The sequence below is a fragment of the Carlito syrichta genome, unplaced genomic scaffold (genome assembly GCF_000164805.1).
Source record: "Carlito syrichta isolate Samal-C Ts95f unplaced genomic scaffold, Tarsius_syrichta-2.0.1 Scaffold101933, whole genome shotgun sequence".
In the NCBI taxonomy this organism is placed as follows: Eukaryota; Metazoa; Chordata; class Mammalia; order Primates; family Tarsiidae; genus Carlito; species Carlito syrichta.
This window is the reverse complement of record NW_007046029.1, coordinates 569,449-575,448: the sequence shown is the minus strand read 5'-3', so window position 1 is coordinate 575,448 and position 6,000 is coordinate 569,449.

Here is a 6,000-nt window from a genome sequence, read left to right as displayed (position 1 = left end):
CGGGGGGGGAGGAGTGGCGGGGGGGAGTGACCGGGCGTGGGGGAGAGGAGGAGTGACTGGGAGGGCGGGAGTACGGGGGGCAGGGGTGGAGAGTGAGCGGGGGAGCCGCAGGGGAAGGGCGCAGAATGGCCTGGGGGGGCGTGACGAACGGGGGCAGTGACGGGGAAGGAGTGACGGGGCGGAGAGGGAGGGGCCAGGAGCGAGTTAATGGCCTCCTGTGACGTCCAGCAGCCCTTGGCAACCCTGGGGCGATGAGGGGTGGGGAGGGTGGGGAGGGTGTGAAGCAGGGAATAACTTGGCTGCCCTAGGACTCGGCAGAGTTCCGACTCAGAGCTCCTCCCAGGCCGGCGGGACTAGGTGAGCCCTTGAGAATATGCCCTGAGTTTAGGCCAAGACCCCAAACGTTTTTTGTGCGTGGCCTGGGAAGGTCCGGAGCAGTTGTGTGCTGGGTGCTCGCTGCCGTGTGCCTGGTTTAAATTAAGTCCCATTTATTTCTAAATACTAGAAGTCACTGCAAGTGAACTTAGAAGCCACATGCTGGCTAATTTCTAACCGTAGCTGCAACTTTTACTCTGAGACCCAATATTAATTCCATATAGGTGGTTTCAATTTTACCTTTCCAGGTAAATAAGAACACGGCAAGGTTCTAATTTCTTGTTGCCCTGAGTTTGGTTTGGTTTTGAGCAGAAAGGACTTATTCGAAGGAACCTGGGTCGTAAAATATTAAGTAGGAAGTTTGGAGAACCAGCCTCAGAAAATGGGAAGGAGGCAGGGGAGTCTGGAAGCAAAGAGGGAGAGAAGCCTCCAGGAGCCAGTCTGGTGAGCGCCATGGCAGCCACCTGGCCCCTGGACTCCTGACCCTGCTGAGGCTGGGGCTCGGGTTGTGAACATTGATCATACGAGCTGAGTCATTCCTGTCATACCCCAGTAAAATAGTCCAGAAGGGCGAAGGGCACCCAGGACACAGAGCCTTGTGCCAGAAGCGTCATTGTCTGCGGGTCCAGCTGTGGGAACTACCTGTGGTCACCTGAGACCCACTTACCTCCAGCTGCTGAGATAACCTTGCAACTCTGGAACTGATTTTGCCTACCCCGACACCTACCAGTCGGAGCTTGCCAGCCCCCAGAGCATTGCTCATGCCAGTGAGCTTCCTCTGAGAGCAATAGGTATTATAACATATCTCTTTTTAATAAAACCTTCAACCCTCTCTCCACCCTGTGCTTCGGACATACTGAAGACTGCCTAGTCTCCCCAGACACCTCAAATCACAGATCTTCCCAAAGAAAACACTACACTTAGAAATTTATCTCTACATTTTAATTTTGACTTCGACGTGGTCCACAGTTGCTGGTCCTGCACCTGGTTTCTTTCTACATCTTCTGTTTGGATTGTACGTGACCAAGAAAATCCTGGTTTCTCCAGTTTGTAAGCAATTCACCTTGAAACCTGGTCTGAGTTTCAGTTACAAGGATGCCAGGCAGAGATTAATTAGAGGGTATTGCACTCATGTGACTTAACCTCACATTCGTGTGTGAGCAGGTTTGCAGTGTGTTAAATGTTGGCATGATCTCTCTTTTGGCAGTATAAAAATGTTTTCTTAAAAATGAAATGTGAATCGAACACATGTAGAACTCCTGCCGTGTGTCTGAGAAGCCCTGGGCTTCGTGGTATAGGAGACGAAAACAGAAAACCCACTGGAGAGGCGTCTGCTTGCTCATCTCATCACGGAGGTTTGGGAAAACTTGCAGGACAAAAGGCCATTTGCAAATCTGTGCTCTTGGGTGGCCCTCGGTGGAGGCTGGGTTCCCCAACCCAAGGTTCCGTGTCTACCTCCCTCTCCTCTCTATTCCAAGGCAGGACATCCTCCAAGGGGAGCTTGCAGATGACAAGTGGCACCCAGTATTCAAGCATGAATGACACATTCCCCCACCTGAAGATACAGAGAGTGAGACCATGGCATCCTTCCAGCTTTAAGATGATACGGCACTACCCACCACTCAGATCTGATGCTTGACTTTCTGTTCAGTTCTAATCCTTGCTAGGGGCTTAGAAATGTGTCTGAAGGTGGCACACAAAAGACTAAATCAAAGTGAAAAATAACTGTACCTGCTAATTAAGAATGCATGAAATAGCCAGGCGTGATGGCTCTCACCTATAATCCCAGCACTTTGGGAGGCAGAAGCAAAAGGACTGCCTGAACCCATGATTTTGAGACCAGCCTGGGCAACTTGGCAAGACCTTGTCTCTACAACAAGAAAAAAAATTAACCAGATGTAGCGGCATGCACCTGTAGTTCCAACGATTTGGAAGGCTGAGGCAAAAGGATCTCCTGAGCCCAGTAGGTCAAGGCTGTGGTGGTCGTGAGCATGCCACTGCATTCCAGCCTGAGCGACAGAGTGAGACTCTGCCTCCTAAAAAAAAAAAAAAAAATGCATGAGATGCATGAATGCTCAGCTTTCCACAAAGAGAAACTGCATGTCCCTTAGAAAGACTGCCTTAAAAATAATTACGAGAGGTGACATTGTGTCCAGCGTTTAGCATGTGCATGAACAGACTATGCTGCTCCCAGAAGGAATTTGGCATTCTTGTTTTTGTTTTATTTTATTTTATTTTATTTTTTGAGTTGAGGGTATCTATCATCCAGGCTGGAGTGCAGTGGCACAATCACAGTGTGCATGAATCTTACAAATATGAGAGGAAAGGAAAGGGGCCAGACACAGAACGTACCCACCATCAGATTTCATCCATGGCCAGAAACTCACTTTCGCTGTCAGAGGCCAAAGCAGTGACCAGTCTCCCTCTCAGAGTGGGCTGAGGGGAGGTGACTGGAAGGGTACGAGGGAATGCTGAGGTCTAGGATTTTTTTTCTTGATCTGGCTTCTGCTTAAATAAGTATATTTAGTCTGTGAAAATTATTTTAACTAAACACATATGATATGTGTATTTTTCTTTTATTTTTTTTTGAGTTGGGATCTCACTGTCCCCCAGTCTAGAGTTCAGTAGCATGATCACGGCTCACTGCAGCCTTGGCTTCTGGGCTCAGGAGATCCTTTTTTTTTGAGTTGGCGTCTCACTCTGTCACCCAGACTGGAGTACAGTGGCCGCTCCCGGCCACCGCAGCTTCGACCTGCTGGGCTCCGGTGAGCCTTCCGCCTCAGCCTTCCAAATAGCTGGAACTACAGGCGCGTGCTACCACGCCCGGCTAATTTTTTTATTTTATTGTAGAGATGAGGTCTCACCAAGTTGCCCAGGCTGGTCTTGAACCTGCGGGCTCAGGCAATCCACTCACCTCAGCCTTCCAAAGCACGGGATTACAGGCTGAGCCACCGAGCCTGACAGGAGATCCTTTTGCCTCAGGCTTCTGGGTAACTGGGACTACGGGCATGCACCACCATGCCCAGCTAATTCTTTGATTTTTTTGTAGAGACAGCATCTCGCTATATTGCCCAGACTGGTCTTGAACTCCTGACTCAAGCAATCCAGTATCACAAATCTGCGTCCATTTGGGGAAACATGTGAAAACATGGCCAAACACATTCATTTGTCACAGGGGCCACAGTTATGGTGCCAACCTTGTAAGGTGAGTGAGCCTCATTCGACCAGCAGATACATTCCTGGAAAGCATGTGATGTTTTTGTGACATGAATCATATTTTTATTCCAAAGCCCCAGGGTCATTTGGTTTCATGGCGATCTTCAAGACAGTGCTCTCTGTCCTCTAGCCTAAAGTGTCCCTGCCCCCTCCCCTCACTGTCAAGTAGTTAATGACCTATAAACAAATACTGAAATGCCCTCAGGGGGCTCTCCATAATGGGGCCTTGAGTCACATGATAATGGAAATGTGATATTCCACCCACTGATTTACGGCTTGTCAGTTTAGGTTTTTGAAGCAAAGTTACGCTGGTCTTTTTGGATGGGACAGGTTTTTAATTTGCTGTACAATAACACTAGATGTTCTCTAACATTTTCCTTCAAGAAAAAACTCAGAAATGTTATCTGCATTTGCGTTTTCCATTGTATGAAATACTATTTCATTTGTATGGGCACATGTGTGCGCTTCAGTCTCGTAAAACTGAGGTGGACACAGAGGATAATAGAGTCCCCTACATATGAACCTTCACACTGCAAACTTTCAAAGATGCTAACGTGCGTCACACGTCCAATCACAATAGTTAGCTCATGTGTCTGGTGTGATTCACACAGTACATTTTTTAAAAAATTGAGTTGGCCACCACAGCCTCAACCTGCTGGGCTCAGGAAATCCTTCTGCATCAACCTTTCAAGTAGCTGGAACCACAGGCACGTGTCACCATGCCTGGCAAATTTTTTTATTTATTGTAGAGATGAGGTCTCACCAAGTTGCCCAGGCTGGTCTCCAAGCCCTGGGCTCAGGCAGTCCTCTGGTCTCTGCCCTCCAAAGTGCTGGGATGACAGGAGTAAGCCACGACATCTGGCCCACACAGTACTTTTCAAGGTGCTGTACTGTAAGATTTAAAATGTTTTCTGTATTTTTTGTTTGTTTTTTACATATGATTTGTGTGAAAAGTATTATAAACTTGTAGCAGTACTATGTAGCCGATTGTGTGAGTTAGGTTAATAGGCTAACTCTATTGAACTTGGGAACAAATTGGACTCAGAACACACTCTTGAAACTGGACTCATTCATATGTAGGGGACTTTCTGTCTCAGTATGATAATCCTACCGGTGCCTGGGTGTTTACCATGTTCTAGGTGATTTATACCTATCATCCCATTTAGACTGAAAGGATAGACCGAGAGTGGGAGATGCATTTAAAAAATCTTGTTCCTAAGCCTTAATACAATGATGAGACAGTAGAAGCTATGTTTTGTAGAAATGCATACTTTAGGCAAAATTAACTTTGCCGACTTTGTCCTTTCAGAAACACAGACTTCCTGATGCCAGAGGTATCTCATAGTGGCAATTAAGCTTGCCTAGAGTAAAGGGAATTTACAAGGCCTAAGACATCATGCATTGGGCAAGGATTGTAGAAGTCATGAAACTTGTAATTATAAAAGTTATGACCACTCAGAGGGGGTGCAGGTGGCGATTCGATCTCCTAGTAGATTGGGCGCTTTCTTCGGGGAAGTCAAGGATCGCCTGAAGCTACCCACTGGGAATGCATAGGAGATAAGGGGAAGTGCACTCTCCATTAGCCCTAAGGAATGTCGTTGGGGAAGGTACAAAAGCATTAGAATCCTTGTCATGCCCTTCTCTAGGGGCTATGATAATATGGACAGACACTAATGGCTCTCTGTGTCACAGGGTCTCCAAGACGTACTCAGGTGGTCGATAAGGAAGTTGCGGCAGTCACGTCTACCTAAGTCTACCTAATTGCAACATCTCCAAGTGAAAGGATTTAAGCCGGGCCTCAGGGCCTATGGGGCCACACCTACCTAGAGTGTAGGCCTGCTCCTGTCTGTGGGGAGTGAACTTTTCTTCAATAAATCTTTTCTTCTCTCACCTCTTTGTGTGTTGCAATTCTTCGCGTTACTTGGTTCTCTGGGTTGCCAGCGTGCACCTCCAGCACACCGGCTCCAGCGGTGCTGCACCTCCCCTCACCTATCCATCCACCCATTCACCCTTACCCTATCCATTACCTAACATAGACCACACTCCAAAGCACAGTTTCCTTTTCTTCATTTTCAAGCTGAACTTTTTCTTTATCCTTGCCAAATTCCTCATTGTCTGTTTGTTTTTTAATTTATAGAGACAGGGTTTTGGTATGTTGCCCAGGCTGGTCTTGAATTCCTAGCCTCAAGTAATCCTCCTGCCTCAGCCTCCTGAAGTGCTGGGAGTACGGACATGAGCCACCACACCTGGCCAAGGGCTTTTTAAATTAACTCTATTTAGTCTTTACTTACCAACCTGACTCAGGCATAACATCACACAACAGATAAAGAAGGAAGACTGAAGTATTTTATGACCCTGGAATGCTATCTCCTGGAGTCTCCTGGAATCTGTTCCCTCTGAAGTCTGCCA